Raw genomic sequence first — 22,676 nt, 5'->3', positions numbered from 1 at the left:
TTCATCTTTTTTTTTTTTTTGCCTGTCTTGCTAGCTCCAACAAGCATGGCAATAGGCTCATCCTTTTTAATCAGTTTCTCGGTCCTCTGCAACATATTGTTGAGTTCCTGAACGCTGACATTTAGCTTATTCATGTTGTAATTCATGATGAACGGATTAAAGGAAGGAGGCAAAGAATTCATGATGGCATCTATTTGGGTTGCGCGATCCAGCCTGGATCCAAGATCCTCAAAGCTCATTGATGTAGCCCATCATCCGAAGACAATGGTCATGAACTTGTTGCCCCTTGGACATCTGTGTGGTCATGAACTGCTTTAAGACCTTTTGCCGAGTGGAACGGTTATGCTCTTCGTACATTGTCTTTTAGATTATCCAATATGTCATTGGCAAGTTCGATCTGATCAAATTGCCTCTGTATTGGATTGTCTAAGGAGGCACTGATATCGCACCAGGCCAAGGATTTTTTCTCCTCCCAATCTTGATAGTCCCTCCTACGGGCCTCAAAAGTCCTATCACCTGGACGTTCTGGGGCAGGGTTTTTATTCACCTTGTCTAAATTCTCAAAAGTCAGGACCAACATAAGGTTACGGTACCAGTCAACATAGTTTGGGCCCTTAACCTTGTTGTCGTCAAGAAACTTTGCAAATTATTCGTTTGCCATTTTCTGATAAAAGAGCAAACATCAGTCCACAACCTAATTTGATTCATGTTATCTACATAGATATGGCTTTTAATCTATGTTCCATTCCCATTTATTCATCTATGAGATTTTCCTCCTATCTCAATGACGGAAACTGCAAATTGTCTCTAGAAATGTGGGAAATCACATAGGTTCATGGAGCCAACTGTTTCAGCTACATAACCCCACCACTTTTCTGTGAAGGATCATATCCACTCATCATATGAGCTTTCCCTTTGGCCTCTGTCAGACAAGGTTCAAAGCCATTTTAGCTTAAAACTTTCTCTCCAATGAGTGCTCACCCATCATATTCGTGAACGCCAAGGTTCCGTGAGAGTCTCCCATTTTCTGGTGAGGTCCTCCCACATCGGTCTATGACGCCCCTATCATCTTATGAAACACTCCGACAGATCCAACAGCAAATGGATAGCCTAATTTTATGGTGCATTTCCTCATTACTGAAGGACCCATCTTCATGCTAATGATGGAAGGCCTTTAGAGAGTTCATCATATGAATTTCCCTATCACATGCACTCATGTTTCAGGAGGGAACAAAAGTTACGCCCTAATTTAATTTGGGTCAAACCAGAGTGGCTCCCACTACCTTTCATAAAGCCAGATTTCTGGTGGGCCCTAAACAGCTAGGGTTCCACACGTATCATTTTTAGGGGTGTGGAACCCACCACTGAGGGAGATCATCCAATGATCTTTAGGGACACCATGGCAATGATGTGCATTCAGCCATGGTGTGTGCAAGAGCCACTGTTGTATCTGCATGAGCCAAGTACTTATGGCCCATGTACGTAGCACATCACACATTCATACATCTCATGCAAGGATAGAATTGATCCAATTAATTAATATCTGTAAAGTCCATTTTAATCCACAATATTACCAATTAATATTATCTAGGTATATGGGCCGATTAGGGTTAGGCAGTTCGACCCATATAGCTTTCCTACAGATTGTGGGCTTTTGCAGTTTTAACACCTTAAAACTGGGCCTTACAGGTGTGGGCCGAATTAAGTCTCTTAATTAACCATCAATCCCTTGACCCAAAAGTGGGAAGTTAGGGTTGACAATTAGCCTCCATCGAACCATAGATTTGGTCCAACCAGTTTGAACAAATTTGGTTCGACAGATAGCGATTTATGTATCTGCGAAATCTCCTTTTACACCGCCATCATCGATCAAGAATATAAAATAAATAGAAAACCCTAGTTTTTCTATTAATATTACATCTGATCGAATCCTATACATTCAGTCTTGAAAATAAAAAAAAAATTATTTACAAACCAGAATGTAAAAAGAAAAAGTGCAAATCGCAGGTTCACTGCGCCAATCAAGATTTCGATCTTCATTTGTACGAACAGCCCATAAATCAAGAAAATAATAAAGAATAGTTCTAAATATAATCTAGATTCATAAAAATTAATTTTAGATCATTCGCCCTTTAACTGGGATCTGATTTCCCAAAAAAACCCTAATCTGCGCAAATCGGGTAGAATGCCTTCTACCCATTTGTGCAGGTTCAGATCTAATTTAATTTGGTTCAAGATTTGAACCATGGCCCTGATACCACTGAAGGGATGAGAGATCCATCATATGGATGGCCAAACCCTACAGGAAGGTAGGGCGAAATTTCAAAAATTTCTCTCTCTCCCATCTGGGAATCACATTCCCTGTTTTAGAAAAACTGCATTTTAAAGGATCAATCTTGAACCAAGAACTGAACCAGATCTGGACCAAAACTATAGGAGAGGGATATACCTGATACGAAGATGGAATATTTCCCAACGAAGGTGTTCACGCCCAAAGAAAGACTCCAAAGACTGCTCCCACTGAAGATGACACAGTGAATGGTGGAGCAGAATTAGCAAGATCCGTCCAATGAACCAAATTCTTCAGCAAGAATTCAATGGAGGCAGTGAGCACGACTTCTGATCAGCCATTCTCCAAAGACTGATATCAAGACACCTCTTGATCGCTCCTACAAAGGAAGAAGATCGAACTGGCAGCATGGCGGCAACTAGAGGAAACATAGGGAGAAGATGGCCCTGTCACACTGTTGTTGTCTTCTCTCTGGGTGCTGTGAAATCTGATCTCTGAGAGGCTTGGGATGCTGAGGATGATCTGAATGGTTCACCCCCTCCTCCTTTTATAGGCTTAAAGAGAGATCCTAATATCATTAGGTGTTTCCTAATCCAAATCTGTATTTGGATTAGGAGTTCTCTTTAAGAGATAAGGATAAATCCTTATCTTTTTTGCAGATTAGATCAGCTCTCTCCTAATCTCATTAGGAGGTTTCCAAATCTGAATTCAGATCTGGACTCTCTGAGTGGATAGGGTAAGACCTTATCCTATCTACTGATTTAATCCCAAATCCGCCCCTTATTTAACTAGTCAAACTTGGCCAGTTCGAAATGGGCTTGAGGCCCAATAAGTCTAAGTGCTCAAATTGCTTCCAACCTGTTGCCTAGTTGGGCTTCTTTGTATGGCGTGGGATTCAAACATTGATCTACACATCAGTCATATGGGTTCAACCTAGCCTCTATTACAAGGCATAACCGAATTCACTAAAAAGATAGTGAACCCCCTAAAGCCCATCACATGGACTTTTAATGGGCCCAACACTTACACTAAGTGGTCTTTGGGCCTAGCCACTTTATAAAAACCCAGGGACTGTGGGTAGACACAAGATTAGCCCATCAGGTATTACCCTCAATGGTCTTACACTTAACCTCCCAGCCCATAATGATCAAACACTTCCCGACAAAAGAGGACCTCTCCTTCGGCTGCAAGGAACAGTGCTGCACTCTCTGCTCACATGGATCCCGGGAATTAAAACCTTTTGCAAAACATTTTGAAACCATAATATATATATATATATATATATATATATATATATATATATATATATATATATATCCGTATATAAAATATATTTTGCAAAACAAATTTCAACAATTGAAATCGGCTGCCGGCAGTCTTGGTTTCCATCAGAGAGAGTGTATCCCCGATCATTACCTTTTTTTGACAAAGGGGTTGATTCTGTCACTTTGATTACCCACTCAGATGAATTCTCGGACTGTCCCAACATACCCAGGTTTTGACCCCCGCTAAGGATCTCACGGATTGGCATATCAAAAACAACCCAATCCGACACCTAGTGCAGTATCATAATCGAGTCTAGGGGTCCGGTGTAACTTTCTAGTTTTGCCCACTAATCTCCAAGGTGCAGGGAAATACTGGAAATCTGGTCCGGTTCAGGGTTTTAAGTAAATCTACACTGCATGTACCTCGAGTTTTGCCCACATCAGTGTCAACCTCAGTAGGATAAATCTCCCTAGACTTATCCAGCGACTGTGAACATTCTAAACTAACACGAGTCTCATAAGTGTCCAGTTTAAGGGTATTGCACATAAACAAACCACTATAACATGAATCAAATATGTACTTTATTTATTTACAATAAATGTCATAATGTACATCAATCTGATTGGAGCTAAGGGCACACACTGTCTAACAGCTCCCACTTGCACTTAGGTCCAATCTGGTATAAGTCGGAGTCTCAGACTTTCCACGTGTTTCTCAAACACTTTCTGTGTGAGTGGCTTACTCAATGGGTCTGGTACATTCTACCTTCTGAATCAAGACGTCCCCTCTACCAACAATCTCCAACAGTACGTGGTACTTCCTCTCGATGTGCTTTGACTTTGAGTGGGTTAATGGCTTCTTAGCCTGAGCGATAGCTCCATTGTTGTTACACAACAACGGGATGGGTGATGCACTGGACAGAACTACTCCCAATTCGTGAATGAACTTTTTCATCCATATGGCTTCCTTGGCAATTTCACTTGCGGCTATGTATTCGGCTTCGGTTGTGGAATCTACCGTGGACCCCTATTTGCTGCTTTTCCAGCAAATAGCACACGATCCTATCGTGAAAACATACCCAGATGTAGTGAGCTACTATCGTATGCCAGACAAAATTCTTTTGTCCTTCGAAGGTACTTAAGTATATTTTTCACAGTAGTCCAATGCTCCTACCCTGGGTTGGCCTGGAATCTGTTTACCACACTCACTGCCTGAGCAATGTCAGGATGAGTGCACAATATGGCATACATGATGCTCCCTATGACTGAGGCATAGGGAACGTCCTTCATGCCCTCAATCTCCTCAGAAGTCTTGGGAGACATCTTCTATGAGAGAGTGACTCCGTGCCTGAAAGGAACATTTCCCTTCTTGGAGTTCTCCATGCTATATCTCTTGACAACTTCGATCTATCTCTATAGAATCGAAGATCCAGTATATAGGAGGCTTCTCCGAGATCTTTCATAGAGAATTGTTGTGAAAGCCATACTTTCACCATAGTCAACATTCCTACACCATTCCCAATGAGTAGAATGTCGTCTACATACAGAACTAGAAGTCAAAGCACATCGTGATCCCAAGGGTACTGACCTAGTGGAAGACTGAAGACCAAGTTATCAAGAAAACGACAGTGAGACGCTAAGTACAACAACCTATCTGAAGACAGTTTGGAAGGCCCGAAGTCATCAGGCTTCCGACCTCGAGAAGAAGTCGGGGCCCCTAACCTGGAGGACGGACCCTCTTCCTGGGCTTCGGTCTCCCCGAACCGAGATGGCCCTACTTCGGGGTTAGAGGTTCTCTTTGTAGACCGGTGAGGGGAGGCACCCTGCCGTGGGTTGATTTCCCCTGCAAGAACAATGGCGCCCTCCACCTCGCTAACACTATCTACAAGTCTATCTATGCTAGAACTCGACATAATTGGAAAACAGGGAAAAAGCTAAAGAAGGGAGACTCACCGAAAACAAGGAACAAAGTGGGAAGCAGAAAGAAAACCGAGTTGGAAGACTCTGACGCGACCTTGGGAGAGCTCAATCATAGAATTTGTGGCAAAGAATGAGTTGCGAACCCTCCTATTTATAGCCGCTATGTCCGAGAACTAACGATCGAGATTGAAGCGATTCTACGGCTCCTAGGAAATCTGGTTGTGCGACTCCCGAGGGTAAATTCGGTTTAGCGTGTTTTTTGACATCTGCGGAGTTTATAATTCGTGTGATGTTCGCGCGTAAACCAGATGCGGCTTGCGTTTTCCTGGTTGAGCTGGGTGGCCGAACAAGTCTGACCCGTGAGTCATCTGACTAGCTGCCCGATCTTCGAACCAAATCCACTTGGCTCATCATGAACTCCCTGCACCAGGTTAGGGCCCCTGGCTCGGGGAGTGGGGGGCAATTCATGTAGGGTGATTTGGTCCGACCTAATAATAGAGGGACACGTGGACACGACCTAACTGACAGAACGACAACTCATCCCGACATACCCAAGTCTGCGATGGACCGAGCTCGGATACCCGAACCACCTCATGGCAGGCCCACCTCGGAAGCGAATCCACCTCGAGACAAGTTCACTTCGGGAAATGATTGCATCAAGGTCGCTTCGGTTACCAGGCACCTCAGCGTTTGTAATAGGTCGGACCCACTGGGCATTAGTTCGGGTGATATTGACTGACATCCACATGATAACCCCGAACATCTCGTCACCGGATTCCACATTTCACGGGATCACACCTCGTAACAACTGGCCTTATCTCCTCTGACCAATTCGGACGACAACGATATGCTTTATCGGCTGGCGATGTCATCTCCTATTAATTTGGTAACGGGCTTCATCATGACAAGAATCCTGAAACCATTCCGAAAAACCCACGAGGACTCCAGTATATAAAGACCCCAACCCTTTGGGGGCAAAGGTATGCGTAATCACTACTCACTAGCTCTCTAGCTTTCTTAGTTACCTCCAACTTGCAAGTTACTAACTTAAGCATCGGAGCGACCTCGTTGGATAAGCACCCCCAGGTTCTCTGATTCTCTCTGTGTAGATCCACCACGTCCGTTGTCTACTGGAAGCCGAGTCATATCCAGCTTGGAGCAGCCAGATTGCGTCGCATCAAAAGGGGATCGAAGAAAAGCCTAATTCATTAGTTTAACAAAGATGACAACATGATTCATAGTGCGACTACTGCCGGAAAAAAGCAAATAACGGTAATGGAATTTTTTTCTTTGTTATGGATAATAACGATAATGGAGAGGTTGGGTGATGCTCATGATGTATACGGGGCACTTGTGATTAGCCTTTCAAAATCTTAGTTTCCACTTGAACAGGGTAAGGTAGTAGATGGTGAATACCGAACAACAACAATTTCTAGTGGCTCAATTCGCCACATTTAAGCTCAATTTGTAAGGAATATAAATACGAGGGTAAAATATAAAAACCTCTTTTAAAGTTTTTGATAATTATAAAAACCTCCCTTATAGTTTAGCTTTAGCAAAAACCTTCCTCCTATTTTTTAAAAAATCAACAAAAAGTTTCATCCCGTTAACGATCAAGACAGAAAACGTTAAACTGATGATAATGTTTTTTCAAAATACAGACGTCACTACATAGTGACCATGGGTCTGGGGTACTATTTCCATACCTTAGTGGCCGTAGATATCAGCTCAAAGATTTCCAATTTCTTCTCACAAAATTGGTCCACACACAGCCATGCATTGGGAGAAAATATACAAGTACGAGGACCATGGGTCTGGGGTACTATTTCCATACCTTAGTGGCCGTAGATATCAGCTCAAAGATTTCCAATTTCTTCTCACAAAATTGGTCCTCACACAGCCATGCATTGGGAGAAAATATACAAGTACGAGGTGTTCCCGATGTGTAGCAGAAGGGCTGTAAGATGGATATAGAGATGTTCTCGATCAATATGCGGCTGCAATGGCTGTGAGGACCAATTTTATAAGAAACAAATCCAAACAATAAGTTGGAAAACTGGCAGGCCAGTTCCACTCTAGATAGGCAACTCTTCAATCTTCATATGTTTATGTCAGATTTTCCCTTGTTAACCGCAGTGTGGTATTGCCGTAACCTGCATTGCAGGAAGAGGAGAAACAAAAGAGTTGAATACTAGGTTCTGATGAGATACGATCGGAATTCCCAATGTTCGGTAAGCTCTTCTCTATCGTTCACCCCAAGACGGAGGATCTCTATTCAGAGAACTTGGATCAAAGACGCCTAACTATGGCTGGAAACCACCCGAGGACCGAGTTCTATGGAGAGTTTTTGAGCCTGGCGAAGGCGGTTTGGCTGTTGCACTTGCTGGCTTTCGCACTCAAGCCGGTGCCGGAGGAACAGAGTTTCACCTCAGTACATGGAGAGTGTCGGTCGTCAACAGTCTGTTTTTTCTTCAGCTGGCAAAAGCTCTTCAGATTGGGCAAAGAGTATTTTAGTAAAAATAGGTATACAATAACTCATATAGGGGTAAAATAGGTATTTTAAAAAAATTATCATCAGTTTAACATTTTCCAACTTGATCATTGACGGAAGGAAGCATTTTGTCGATTTTTTTGAAAATAGAAAAAAGGGTTTTGTTAGGGAGGTTTTTATGATTATTAGAAACTTCAGATGAGGTTTTTGTATTTTACCCTAAATACAAATACGTAGAGTGTAAAGCCTTACATTTTATATTATTTTTTGTATACATTTATACTGTACATATTTGTCTGAATACTTCCCAACGTAAGAAATCAAGAATACAATCTTATCAAGTAATTAAATCTGGCTTTGTCATGTTGATTCTCATAAATCATGTGTTGCGTTGACTGATGCAAACGTAAGTGTATATATTATTGGCTAAGTTGGAAGAAGTGCAAATAGAAATATGTACAATGCAAATACAATACAAAATACAAAGCTTTCCGCTGTACATACTTGTATCTGTACTCTTCCTAAACTGAGACCAAAGGAAATTGCTATTATCGCTATGCTTTTTCACATCAGGTGCTCTTTCACTTGTTTTATTTTGTAAGTTGGCTCTAAATAATCCCTGATGAACTGAATGATTTATTGTTTTGTCTTTTTGGGCTGTGTATGGTCTGAAAGGAAAAGGTAAGGATTGGGCGTAACTGAGCGGATTAGCTGAATTTGATAGGTGTTTTATTAGCCGTGGGATCAATCATTTTGCTCAACACTATTGAATGATTGTGGGGAGATTACATCAGCACCCCACAGGGCGTGCCCCACATGCACATCTCAGCATGCATTGGAAACATCTCCCATACTTGTCATTGAGAGATGTTCCCAATACATGGTTGGGAGAGGTCCTCTCTTATCGGGCAATGTATGATCATTATGGGCTGAAATGTTAAGTGTAAGACCATTGAGGATAATACCTGATGGGCTAATCTTGCATCTGCCCACAGTCCTTGGGTGTTACAAGGTGGCTTGGCCCAAGGACGACTTAGGGTAAGTGTTGGGCCTATAGAGCCCATTTGATGGGTTTCAGGGGGTGCACTGCCCATAATAGTGTATTCGGCCAGGCCTTGTAACAAAGGCTGGGCCGAACCCATGTGGATGATGTGTAGATCAATGCTTGGGTCCCACGTCATACAAGGAAGCCCAATTGGGTAGTAGATAGGAAGGTTAAGTGAGCACATAAGCTTAATGGGCCTAAAGCCCATTTCGAACTGGACTATTTGATTAGTTAAATATGGGGCGAATTCTGAGATGGATTAGCAGATAGGATAGGGTCTTAATCCTATTCACTCTGAGAGTCCAGATTTGAATGTGATTTAGATCTAGAAACCTCCTAATGAGATTAGGAAAAAGCTAATCTAATCTGCAGATAAGATAAGGGTTAATCCTTATCACCTAAAGAGATGTTTTGATCCAAATAAGATTTGGATCAGCAACTCCTAATTGGATTAGGAGCTGATTCTTTGGGGTTACAATTAAGGAGGGGGCAACAGCTGAAATAGTAGAGATTATGATTCACTACAGAATTCTTTCTTGCCGCCTCCTTGTTCTTGCCGCCCTGATTGCCAGTTCGATCTCCAGTTGTGGGAGAAGTCAAGATTCGATCTTGACATCAATTCTTTGAGAAAGAATAGATAGGAAGTTGTGCTCACGTGCCATCTTGTTGTTTCTTGTGAAGGACATAATTCTTGGAGAAGAATACTGTTGATTCTGCTCCATCCTGCACTGTGCCATTTTCAGTGGGAGCAATCTTTGGATCCTTCATTGGGCGTGAACACCTTCGTTGGGAGATATTACTTCTCCGTATCATGTATAATCTTCTCCTATTACTTTTGGTTCAGATCTGGTTCAGTTTATGGTTCAAGATTGATCATTGAAAATATGATTTTCTAAATAGGGAATGCAATTCCTAGTTGATAGGGAGAGAAGAATTTTTGAAATTCGCCCCTTTATTCTGCAAGATTTGGGCATCCATACGATGGATCTCTCATCCCATCATGTTTATTGATATAAATAGAATCGATATAAGGGGAATCACAATTAAAATACATCTCTAATGAAGTTTGCAGCCGTGCTAGGATGAAATGAAGTTTGCAGTTGTGCTAGGATGAAAACCAATAAATGTTACTGAGACAGCTAGAAAGCAGGAAAGACAGTAATATTTATCTGTTTGCTGCATACAAAGTTACAAGAACAAAGATACCAAAACAAGGAAGCAGGAATCAAGTCTATTATCTGTTGTAATTGTTAGACAGTTTTGTATGCCCTTAGCTTCAATCAAAATTGATGTACTTTATGAGTTTATTGTAAATGAATAAAAATGCATATTTGATTCATATTCCCTTGGTATGTTTCTGTGTAATACCCTTAAACTGGACACTTATTGAGACTCGTGTTAGTTTAGAATGTTCACAGCCATTGGGTCGGTCTGGGGAGACCTATCCTGACAAGGCTGACACTGTGGTGCCACCAAGTCGGTTGGGGTGGCTTATCTCAACTACCGGGGTGAGACCCTAGGGACATACAATGTGGGATTAATTGAATCTTTGAACTGGACCAGATTTCCAGTATTGCCCTGGACCTTGGAGATTGATGGGCAAAATTGGAAAGTTACACCCGACCCCTAGACTCGATTATGATATTGCACTAGGTGTCGGATCGGGCTGTCTTTGATGTACCAATCAGTGAGATCCTTAGCGGGGGTCAAAACCTGGGTATGTTGGGACAATCCGAGAATTCATCTGAGTGGGTGATCATAGTGACAGGATCAGCCCCTTTGTCGGACAAAGGTAATGATCGGGGATGCACTCTCACTGTTGGAAACCAATACTGCCGGCAGCCGATTTCAACCGTTGATATTTGTTTTGCAAAATATATTTTATATGAGATATAAAAGTATATATATTATGGTTTCTAAAATGTTTGCAAAAAGGTTTTAATTCCCGGGATCCATATAAGTGGAGAGTGCAACACTGTTCCTTGTAGTCGAGGGAGAGGTCCTCTCTTGTCGGGCAGTGTATGATCATTAAGGGCTGAGAGGTTAAGTGTAAGACCATTGAGGATAATACCTGATGGGCTAATCTTGCATCTGCCCACAGTCCCTGGGTGTTACAAGGTGGCTTGGCCCAAGGACCACTTAGGGTAAGTGTTGGGCCCACAGAGCCCATTCGATGGGTTTCAGGGGGTGCACTGTCTTTAACAGTGTATTCGACCAGGCCTTGTAACAAAGGCTGGGCCGAACCCATGTGGCTGATGTGTAGATCAATGCTTGGGTCCCACGCCATACAAGAAAGCCCAACTGGGCAACAGTTAGGAAGGTTAAGTGAGCACATAAGCTTAATGGGCCTAAAGCCCATTTCGAACTGGGCTATTTATTTAGTTAATTAAAGGGGTGAATTCTGAGATAGATTAGCAGATAGGATAGGGTCTTAATCCTATCCACTCAGAGAGTCCAGATTTGAATGTAATTCGGATCTAGAAACCTCCTAATAGGATTAGGAGAAAGCTAATCTAATCTGCAGATAAGATAAGGGTTTATCCTTATCACTAGAAGAGAAGGCTGATCCAAATATGATTTAGATAAGCAACTCCTAATGGGATTAGGAGCTGATCTTTTAAGTTAACAAAAGGAAGGAGGGGGCGGCAGCCTTTAACATACATACATCAGATCCTCTTTAGTGCTGAAATCAAGAAGAGAGAATTCTGCACCCTGCGAATACTCTCTTGCCACTTCCCTGTTCTTGCCGCCCTGTTTGCCAGTTCGATCTCCATTTGTGGGAGAAGTCAATATTGGATCTTGACATCAGTTCTTTGAGAAATGATTGAAAAGGAAGCTGTGCTCACATACCATTCTACTGATTCTTGCGAAGGACATAATTTTTGGGGAAGAACATTGTTGATTCTGCTCCATCCTGCACTACGCTATATTTAGTGGGAGCAGTCTTTGGATCCTTCCTTGGGCGTGAACACCTTCGTTGGGAGATATTACTTCTCCGTATCAGGTATAATTCTCTCCTATTCCTTTTGGTTCAGATCTGGTTCAGTTTAACGTTCAAGAATGATCATTGAAAATATGATTTTCTAAATAGGGAATGTGATTCCCAGTTGAAGGGAGAGAAAATTTTTTTAAATTCGCCCCCTTATTCCGCAATCTTTGGGCGTCCATGGGATGGATCTCTCATCCCTTCAGTAATGTCATCTTAGATAACAGAAGATTGTACATCATAGAAAAACAAGTTACTGATCAGTCCCCTGGGATATTACTGATCTTGTATTTAGTGTATTGGCTAAGACAGCAGGCAGTGATTTGTAGCTGACTTCACAAGTCTAATCATCTAAGCTTTGTCCCAACCATTTGAGGTTGGCTGCATGATAACATGAATACTCCTTTATCTGGGCTTGGGACCATAAGTGTGAAACAAACTCATACTTGCAGAGTTTGACTTCTCCAGTCTCAAAACCACAAAAAGAAAACGTTCTATAATCGGTTCCAATTTTATAAATTTATTATATATTTGAGAGCATCAAATATAGAGTTACAAACATTCTAAACCAAAGGGTCATAATAGATCTCTAATCCCACTTTCCGAAGGAGGATTATCATTTCTTTTTAAGAAGATGATTCTAAATGGTAATGATAGTAACTTTTCTAATTTATAGAAAGGGGATGTTAGTAATAATATATACTGGCATGAAGAAATTTTACTCACTAGGGATATGGGCAACATCATCCCCTTGGTGGAGAATCCATGCTAGTGCTAATTGAGCAGGAGTGCATCCATGCTTCACAGCCAAGTTTTCAAGCCGAGTGAAAAAGATTTTGTTCTTTTCGAAGTTCTCCCCCTTGAACCTAGGATGTGAGGGCTAATAACAGAACCATGTTCATCAGTTCACTGGAATTATCCATAAAGAAAGGGTTAAAATCTAAAATCATTCCCATCCTATAAAGTGTTCCTATTATAGAATTTTGTGCAAATAAGAAGAAATAAAAAGATGGCCAAAATGCATGATCAAAACCATCTTCATACCAAGAAACTATTTGCAGGTAAACTTTCCACTACTGCCTTCCCAGCAAAGAAGCCCCGTCCAAGAGGGCTGTATGGCACTATTCCAATGCCAAGTTCCCTGCAGAATAAAATGTAGCAAAGGGTATTACTTGCATATATTAGAATAAGATGGTAGAAACAAAATCAGATTGGCAAGATAGTGAAGGAAAATATACAGCAGACAATAATTGAAGTCTATGATATTTCACTTCCACAAGATAACAAACCATTCAGCATTCTAAATCAAGAGGAGAAAAACTAAGGAATTTAAACAATTGAACTCTTTAGAGATGTTTCTACAAATGACTTGTCATGGAAATGGACTGAAGTGGCACAAACAGATACACACAAAGAAGCAATGAGAATGAAATGGAAACCTCCAGGACCAAATGAGCTGAAACTAAATTTTGATGAGAGCTCTTCTAGCAATCCATTCCGGGAAGAGCAGGTATGGGGGGGAGGGGTTAGAAACCATCAAGGACGAATAGTGGCCTTATTCTTGGGGCCAATTGGTTTTGGAACTCGGTTAAGGCTGAAATAATAGTCCTATTACAAGGACTAAAACTAGCAATACAGCTGGGTGGAGAGCTCAAAGTAGTGGAAGACTCCTTATTGGTCATTTCTTGGGAGAAACAAATCAACTCAGCCCCTTGGAAATATAGATTTTCCTTTAGAAAAATTGACTTTCTAGCATAAAGTTATAACTCAGTTTTGGCTGGATAAAAAGAACAGCAAATGGGTTGGCAGATGTCCTAGCAAAATAGGGAGCTGACAGATCCACATTATTTTGGGCAATATTGTAATCTGTGTAAGTAAAAAAAAGGGGGGATGCTAAACCAAAATAGGGTGGGCAAGCTGCTTTTCTGATGAGTTTTTGGGCTACTGTGTAGCTAAAACTTTGTACATTTCTCAAGCATTAATTAATGAGCTCATTTTGCTGATCAAAAAAAGAAAACAACTAAGGAATTTAAACTTGAAATCACCTTACATCAAAGCATATATATACATGGGACAAGAACATAACAAATACTCCTTGAAATTAAATCGTTTGCCCAAAAGCTTGCTTTGCTCAATATGAAGGTTTCTTAAGAAATTGAATTGGGATTTTACGTATACCTGCAAAATGGGATAATCTCTTCCTGAATTTCACGAGTCCAGAGGGATCACTCCATTTGTACAGCAGTTATGGGATGAACTGCATATGCCCTCCTTATTGTGTCTGGACTGGCTTCAGACAACCCAATGTATTTTATCTTCCCCTCTTCCACCAACTTTTTAAGTTCCCCCATCTACCTCCTCAAAAAAATATAATTTCAACTCCAGTTATCCAGAAAAGCATATTATCATTAACCAAGATTGGTTTAAAGAAGGTCTAAACTTTAGATAAGAAAAGAATGGAAACCATAAGTTCCAAGATCAACCTTCCAAAACCAAAGGAAGAAGACAAGAAAGAACTTACAGTTTCCCAAATTGGTACTGATGTGTCTATCCGGTGTATATAATAAAGGTCAATATATTCCACATCCAGACGCTTCAGGCTAGCCTCACAACATGAACGGACATATTCAGGAGTACCCTTAACTACAAGATGAGTTGGCTCCATTCTGAAAATACCAAACTTAGTTGCCAGCTGGATGTTCTCTCGAGGCAACTGCTTCAGTGTCTGCAAAACTTTAGATATCTTTAATCACAATTGCAAGAATATCTCCCATAACCAACCACAACAAGTTACAACCAGTGTTTTAAAAGGCGTGGGAGGCATATGCCTGGAGGCGAGCCTCCAGGTGAGGTGCTCCCAAAACGCCCTGAGGCGACGCCTCTTGCGCTTGTTTCATGAGGTGTGCTAGAGGCGTACGCCTCATGTGCCTCCTGCACATCTGATATAAAAAAATAGAAAAAAAAAGGAAAAAGAAAAAAAAGGAAAGGAAAGGAAAGGAAAAGAAAGGGAAGGGAAAGAAAGAGAAAGATAAGAAAAAATTGAGTTAGGGGGGTCTTGCTCCGCTTCAGTGAGCGAGCGAAGCGAGCTCACCACCGCTTCGACAAGACCCCCCGTTTCAACTAATGTTATGCATCTTTATTCTTTTTAATATAAAATATTTTTATTAAAAAAAAAATGAGATCCAACCTTCCTCTTCATCCTCCTCCTAATCCCCCTCCTCTTAAGGAGGCTTATCCCTCCTTGTGTTTCGGAGGCTTACACCTCTTGCTTTCTAAACTACGCCTCACACCTCTAGGAAGTGGAACGACTTGTGTCATGTCTTCACATTTTAAAACATTGGTTCCAACTTACAACAAGAAAAACCACTAAAGTGAAGCTTTAGTTAATTGAGTCAAGTTATTTATACTGCAGCAATTTCTTGCCTAATTTCACATTTTGTTTGAAGAAAGGTAAAGTAAGAAGCTTCATCAACATCATGAATTAAAATGTGGTTTGCAGTTATGTGATAATTTTAACTGTATAAAGCCAATCTTTTAGAAACCTGAGGTGTTGAACCTTCAAACCTAACCTTAACTTAACACAACCTTCATCCAATACACTTAACCCTAACACTAACCTAACCTATTTGAATACAGACTCCTTTATTGATACTCATTTTCAAACTAGGACTTTTGTTTCTCATCACACTTCATACTTACTCAATTCCATTGATTGCGGCATCACCATCACTTCTTTTGTTATGCCTTACTTTATTATCAACACCTTAACCCTAGTAAAACCTAATTTTAAATCACACATTTACTAAATTCATACAATGTCCCACCCCAGCCCAACCCATTTGGATCAGTTGGATTAAAGTTGATCCCAACCTATAGAGAAAACACATAGCACAATTACCAGAACAAAAATCTTGTCCTGCCCCTTTCCATTAACCAATCAGAAAAGAACGTTAGCCTAGTGCTCAAACTATAAAGAATCACCTTACTTGAATTATACAAAACCAGCAAAGACATTTACCTTTCCTACTAGGACTTCATTGGCATTGGCTCCATGAACATCAGCTGTGTCAAAAAGTGTGATTCCTTTAGTAAAAGTATCCTTGATTATTGAAATACCAATCTCCTCAGAGACGGGAGCATTGTAGATTCCAGTTAGGCCCGTACAGCCAAGCCCCAACTTTGAGACCTATAAAAGAAAAATTAATTAGAAAAAAAAACATTTATTAAATACTTTGCACAATGAGCAGGATAATTTCAAATCCCTCCCCCACAATACAAATGGAACACAACAATCATTCCCCAAGAAATATTTGTATTAGAAAGTAAAATGCCCATGGTGGCAACTCTAAGGCCCCGTTTGTTTACCAGTAAATAAGTTTGGGAAAATTGATCAATGGGTATCTTTTTCCCATTGACCAACTTTACAATGTTCTTTTTGCATTTACTAATGGGCCCTACGGTAAAATAAACTCCACTTCCCTAGGTAAAATTAACCCATCTGTCAGGTAGGTAAGTAACTTTCCTACCTAGGGGGAATTTTATAAAGCATAATGGGACAACTTTGCCCATATTTTTATATTAGCTTTCTATGGATAAAAATGTCATTTTGTTACTTACCTGGGAATCCTGGAAATCAAAAGAGCATGGGCAAGTGCACTTACCTAGGAAACATTTACCTTGGGTAAGTGCACTTACCCAGGTAAGTTACAAAGATGCAAACAAACGAGGCCTAATTTAATTCTTCCACGTATTAAGTTTTCTCACACAAAACCTAGATTAGATTGGTTTTTCAATTTTCACCTTTAATTGTACCAATCCCCATGACCTCTATCATTTTAATCCTTTTGTGTTTCCACTTATGCTCCGTTCGCTTTTCGGTAAGTCACTTACCCAGGTAGGTAAGTGCATTTACCCATGTTCTTTTATTTCCCATGTAAATAAGACAATGACAATCTTAGCCATAAAAATTTCATTATTAAAAGGGGCATTTTTGTCTCATCCAACTATTGGCAACTTTCCCCTAGATGGGAAAGTTAATTTACCCACCTAGGAGATGGGTATCACTTACAAGAAAATAAACTTTCATTGGTCCCCACATAAATCTGAAAAATGAACATGGGTTTCTTGGTCAATGGGAATCAAAATCTCATTGACCAACTTTCCCCCCTCTCAAAATCCAAAAAAAGAACACCCCTTAGTTATAAATGAGGAAAAAATGAAATTTCATAAATAGAAAAATTATTGCTGATAAGACAGACTATAAAAGAAAAGAGTAGCCACAATGATAAGCAAAGCCCTTCCTATCCCAGATTTTACAAATTATCTTTAGTCAAATTCATCTACCTAGGAATTCATTTTATTTGAGCTATCGTATTAACCAAAATCTCATTTAAAAGGTGAGCTAGGCCCTAGAGTATGCTTCCCACTGTTTTGACACAATCTTACTGCATTAACCATGTTTCTGCCAATTATCAATGAAGATAATCAAGATTGTCTAGCAACCTGAACCCCCATTAGGACCCTCGCTTCTGCTTCTATTAAGTCTATGTTCCCCACGGATCCACTAGAAGCCCAAAAAGTTTGACCATTCAGCTTAAGGAAGAACCTACCAACCATAGCGGGTGCTTAGTTCCCCTTAGAACTGCCATCAAATTGAAGTTTCATCACCCCATTCAGTGGAAATGAGTAAATGCTCATAGGATCTCAAGAAAAAAGAACTTACCAACCGTAGATGGCACTCAGTTCCCCTTAGAACTGCCATCAAACTGAAGTTTCATCACCCCATTCAGTGGGAAAAATAGCTGCTCATAGGATCTCAAGGAAAACAATGGAGGATCTAGATAAGTTTCTTCTCAGACCAGCAGCTGAGATGCCTTTAATTCATCTGGAGTCAGCACCCATAAGCTAAGGAACAAGAGCATTCATACTTTCACAGGCTAAGAGTAGGCCTGGACATTGTAAAAAATACACCTATTTTATTCTCTTCGTACCTCCAAATGAATGGATCTATTCATTGTTTAGAAGTATTTGAAATGAATAAAGTGATTTACTCAATACCGTTATGGTTCAATCATCAATTCTAATAATTTAATGATTCATACGAAATTTGACTAATTCATAGCATGAAATTTGGCCATATAGCTATTTGTTCTATCACCCCTTAATTCTTGCATGTAAGAGCTTTTGTTTCCGTTTCTGTTTTTTACCTTTTTGCCCAAATAATTGTTTTCACTTACAGCACAGCACATGGAAGAGTTGTCTAAGTTATCAAATCCCTTACTCTAAGAGGCACAACCCAATAATAGCTATAGCCCAGTTAAACAGTTTGTGCCTCAAAATCCAAAATTTAGTGCCCAATAGGGAGGGCTTTCACGTAGCAGCTTCTGGCTTTACAAGGTGAGCTCCACTCAGACAGCCCATAAGCAATGTTTGATCAGAAACATGGAGAGACAAAAAATAGTATCTTACAGCCGAAAATATGGCTTTCGACTTAAGCTTCTTTTAGTGGCTTCTCTAAAGCAGCTCAGAGAAAACAGCTTAATCAAAGATTCAGTGCTTCCAAACGGGCCATTAGACCCTTTAGTTGTCAAATGGCATGTAGAAAACACATACTTACACCCTGATCAAACCTCATTTTAGTGGGAGAAAGAGAACAAGAAAAACCAAGAATCTTTATAGACTTGAAAGTGTCACCATATTCAAATTTCAAGATGTTTCCGCTCTTCAGGTAATATTTGGAGGAAGTCATTGCTTATAAAACAAAAGCTCAGTTAACTTTACAATGGAGAGAAAAAGGTAAAATGTTTCTATAAAATTTCAAGACAACAGAAACATACAAGTGAATTTCTAGGATGTCATTAATCCATAAATGATTATACAAGAATTCCAATGAAGCTCAGGAAAATTGTCTAAAAGTCATACAAACCATGGAGGCATCTTTAAAAGTCTGCAAAGGAAACAATCTTCAATGCCAATAAAGTCGGAAATCAGGTTGGCTTAGAAAAACTGCAGAGACAGCTGCCTCATCCAAGATGGCAAAATATTGCGCTTCATCACCAATTTTTCAACTTTACATTCTTAAAATGACTCAGCTATAGTTTCTCACTTAAATAGGTAAGGTTTCATAAAGATTGAAATTTGTCTCGCACCTAGAAAATGGTATTTCTTCACTTAGCCCCATTGGAACTTCCGTAAGGGAAACATGTAACTCATGATAATAGCTCTATAGCCTAAAGATAATTGAATGCCATCAATCTCAAAGTCCAAAGCATTGATGAATTACAGCATTGGTGAATTACAGGATTTACCAGCATTGGTGATTTACAGAGCAGATAACATAACAATAAGAATAATCCAACTGGCATTTATTTCTTCTCTATTAATAATTGAAAAAAAAAGAAAACATTTCAAGTTTAACCAAATCAGTCGGAGGATAAATAAACAGTGAGAGCACATTGCCCTCTCTATCAAACTACACCCTCTGCAGGAAATGAATATGACAAAAAGAAGAAACTTAATTTTTCTTGGAGATTCTCAAATGGGTAATCGAGGAATTAAATAGGGCTTTACCTCAAGTCCTAGATTTCCCAGTTTCACTCTGGGAATTTCGACCTTGTGCTCTCCCGCCATCTTTCTGATCTTAATCTATCTGCGACTCGGAGCTGAAGGTGAGTTGGGTGAATTCGGCCGATCACGTAAAAGAAATAGCTGAACAGAGTGAACAAGCGGGGGACTGCTAAAACAGCGAAGCGAAAAAGAAAAACGCGACAGAGATTTTATTGGTAGTTGTCCATTTTCATTTTTCCACGTGGCACCACCAACCACCTATCTCATTTAGTTGACTTTCACTCGCTGCTATTATAAAAGAGAGTACGGTCCGATTCACGGTGGATGTTGAATCCACTTCATCGATCTACAAAAAAATCCGGAAACAAGAGGCGTGGTCTTATCATCCACCCTGAATTGTGCCGTTTTCTACCTAACCAGGAAGATAGTAACTGATGTAGCGCGATTTGGTCACTCCTAGTTGAAAGGGGTCTCGCTCCTAACTGCAACGGATAGCACCTGAGAAGCAAAAGATGGAGGATTCCTAGGGAGTTCGCCCGACGGGAACACTCCGATGCTTAAGTTAGAACTCTGAGAGAGAAGCTTAGAGAGTAATGACGAGCTAAGAGTGGGGATGCGCACTACTCGATTACCAAAAATTCAATTACCTTTTTCTTGGGGGTCGGAGCCCTTATATATTAATGCGTTACAAATTCGGTGTAATCGCATCTGGCTCTCTGCTACAGCCATTATTCATTAGACTGATTTGATTGGTGCAGGTATCTATCACAGGGTACGGTCCTGTCACCTGAGAGACATTATGCAAAGCTGGCGTGTACGCCGCTTGACGTGAGACGTGGGCGCAATCCTCTGGACTGGCAGGTGCTGTGCCGCCGGACAAGAGATGTGGGAGCAGACTGAAAAGCACGGTCTTGTTGGATAAGACGTTAACCGAAGACTCCGGGTTACTCAATAGCGAGCTCCTTTGTAGCGAGCTCCCTTGTAACGAACTCCTTCGTAGCTAGCTCCAATAGCGAGCTGTCTTGCAGCAAGCCATTCTATAGTGGGCTGTAGCGAGCTGTCTTGTGGTGAGCTGTTCTTTCAGGGTTTCAGCGAGCTCATTACGCAGAGTTGTTACCAGGCTATCATGCCAAGCTGTCGCTTACGTCGAGTCATATCCACGTGTCCCTTAGTTTGGAGGTTGGGTCAAATCACCCTCCATCAATTGCCCCCCCTCCCCGGGCTAAGAGTCTCACTCTGGCACGGGGAGTTCATGAAGTGATGGGTGGATTTGACCCATATTCAAAACTAGGTTGAGTGATTGCATGATGTGTACGCGCGGATGTCAGGTGACTTTTGGATTTCTGGGCGCAAAAAAACATGCCAAACTGCATTCAATTTGGGAAGATGTGCAACCGTCTTTACTTCAGTTTCGGAGGACGTGCGGCCGACGTTATTGTAGGCCATCGAATCTGCTTTGATCAAGACTGTTGGTTTTTCTGGCACAACGGCTATAAATAGGAGGGCCCCAGGCCTCATTTTCTTTACGCCAACTTGCCTTGCATTCAATTTTGAGGTCGCGCCTTTGCCTTATTTACTCGAGCTCTCCCCGTTTCCATCGCTTTCTCAGTCCACTTTTCTGGTGAGTCCTCTATTCTATCCAAGCAATGTCTAGGTATTTGTACTACGGTGGCTTTTCCCGAGACGGTAACCAGGGCGAGGTCCCCTCGAGCTCGGGGGGAGCTTGGGGGTTTCCTGAAGGGTAGGCTCCGGAAACGTGACTTCCACTTCCTGGGGTTGGGAGCCTAATAGTTTCGGCCCTTCCTCCATGTCAATGGAGAGGCTTTGGGCCCTAGTCTCTTACTATAACCTCCCAAGGGACCTCATCTACAGCCTCCCATCCAGTAACTTTCCTTGGGAACACGGCCATGACGAAATCGTGGTCTTTGAGGAGCAGCTCGTGGCTGGTCTCTGACTCCTTCTACATCCTTTGATAGTGGAGGTCCTCACCCATTTTAATGTCACTATAGACCAACTCTATCCGAACTCAATCCAGAATGTGGTTGTGACAATTTCTTTGTTTTTTGAGTATTGTCTTCCTCTTTCCCTTGATATCTTTGCCACCATCTTGTCCATTAAGAATGCATCCCCCGGAGCCCCTCCAGAGAGCCGCTCATACTATTTTTCCCCTCATCCTGGCTTCAAGCTCCTCCACGATCTGCCAAACAGGATCCCAGCTTGGAAGCGGGGTTACTTTGTAGTTCGCAACCCCGAAGGGTGGCCCTTTCCGACCCACTAGAGGGCCGCCATTCAAGATCCAGGTGTTGAGTTGAACTCGAAAGTTCGGGAAACGCTGCAATCTTGAGCAAGGGTAGGCTTCCTCTGTTGGGACTACTTGGCTGAGGTCGAGCTCGTGCAGCCCGGCTTGAGTCCCGGTAGGTCACCCTTAAGTCAATTTTTTTTTTCGAGCTGGACTAATGCCTTGTGATTCTTGAAGCCGACATGTCTGGTGTGGATGCGCGTGTTGCCTTCTGTCGAGCAACCAGAAGCGCAAGGCAAAGAGGTTGCGCCTCAACCAGGCATCCACTTCTGGGGTCACTGAGTTCGAGGCTACGGACCCAGCCTTTGTTCCGCCGCCAAAGGTCCCACCTATGTCCTTTGAGGGAGTAGCTGCGGGAGGCGGTGAAGAAGAAGAAGAAGAAGAGGCCCCACCTCAAGAATAGCACCCTTCAGCCGTGCGATCTAGCCCCACCGTGTTCCCACGGTTTCCTACTGAGGGAAGGGACGAAAGCATCACCAACTACCTCATGGCCTCACGGAGGAGCCGGCGGGTGATCACTCATGATGAGGTCGCGAGCTGGGCCGGGATGCACCATAGGGAGCTCGCTAAGCTGGTCTCAGCTCACTGCATGGTGGTAAGTGCCTGCTTCTTTGCTTTTTCTCCCTCCCTTCTCTTTTCTCTCTCCCCCCTTACTTACTTCGGCTTTCTATTGACAGCTGAACTCCACCATCCATGCCATGGCCTGTCAGACTGCTATCCACTCCCAGGACGTCATCAATCAGAGGTTGACAGGTTGTCGAAGCCCTCAAAATTAGTACTAGTCCCACAACAAAATATTTGTAGTCAAAGTGGT

General features: G+C 41.6%; 1 pseudogene across 1 annotated transcript; it reads right to left on the bottom strand.

Moving 5' to 3' along the window:
• Nucleotides 1-12,912: 12,912 nt before the first annotated feature.
• On the bottom strand, nucleotides 12,913-19,747 carry LOC148879112 (putative aldo-keto reductase 1; annotated as a pseudogene). Its single transcript, XR_016104118.1, has 5 exons — nucleotides 19,567-19,747; nucleotides 16,016-16,183; nucleotides 14,519-14,722; nucleotides 14,176-14,348; nucleotides 12,913-13,138 (listed from the first exon to the last, which is right to left on the bottom strand). The product of XR_016104118.1 is annotated as a putative aldo-keto reductase 1 (transcript).
• Nucleotides 19,748-22,676: the final 2,929 nt, after the last annotated feature.

Source organism: Nelumbo lutea, chromosome 1 (assembly GCF_056320005.1).
Source record: "Nelumbo lutea isolate HS-2025 chromosome 1, American lotus-T2T, whole genome shotgun sequence".
In the NCBI taxonomy this organism is placed as follows: domain Eukaryota; kingdom Viridiplantae; phylum Streptophyta; class Magnoliopsida; order Proteales; family Nelumbonaceae; genus Nelumbo; species Nelumbo lutea.
This window is presented reverse-complemented; position numbering and strand designations above follow the sequence as displayed.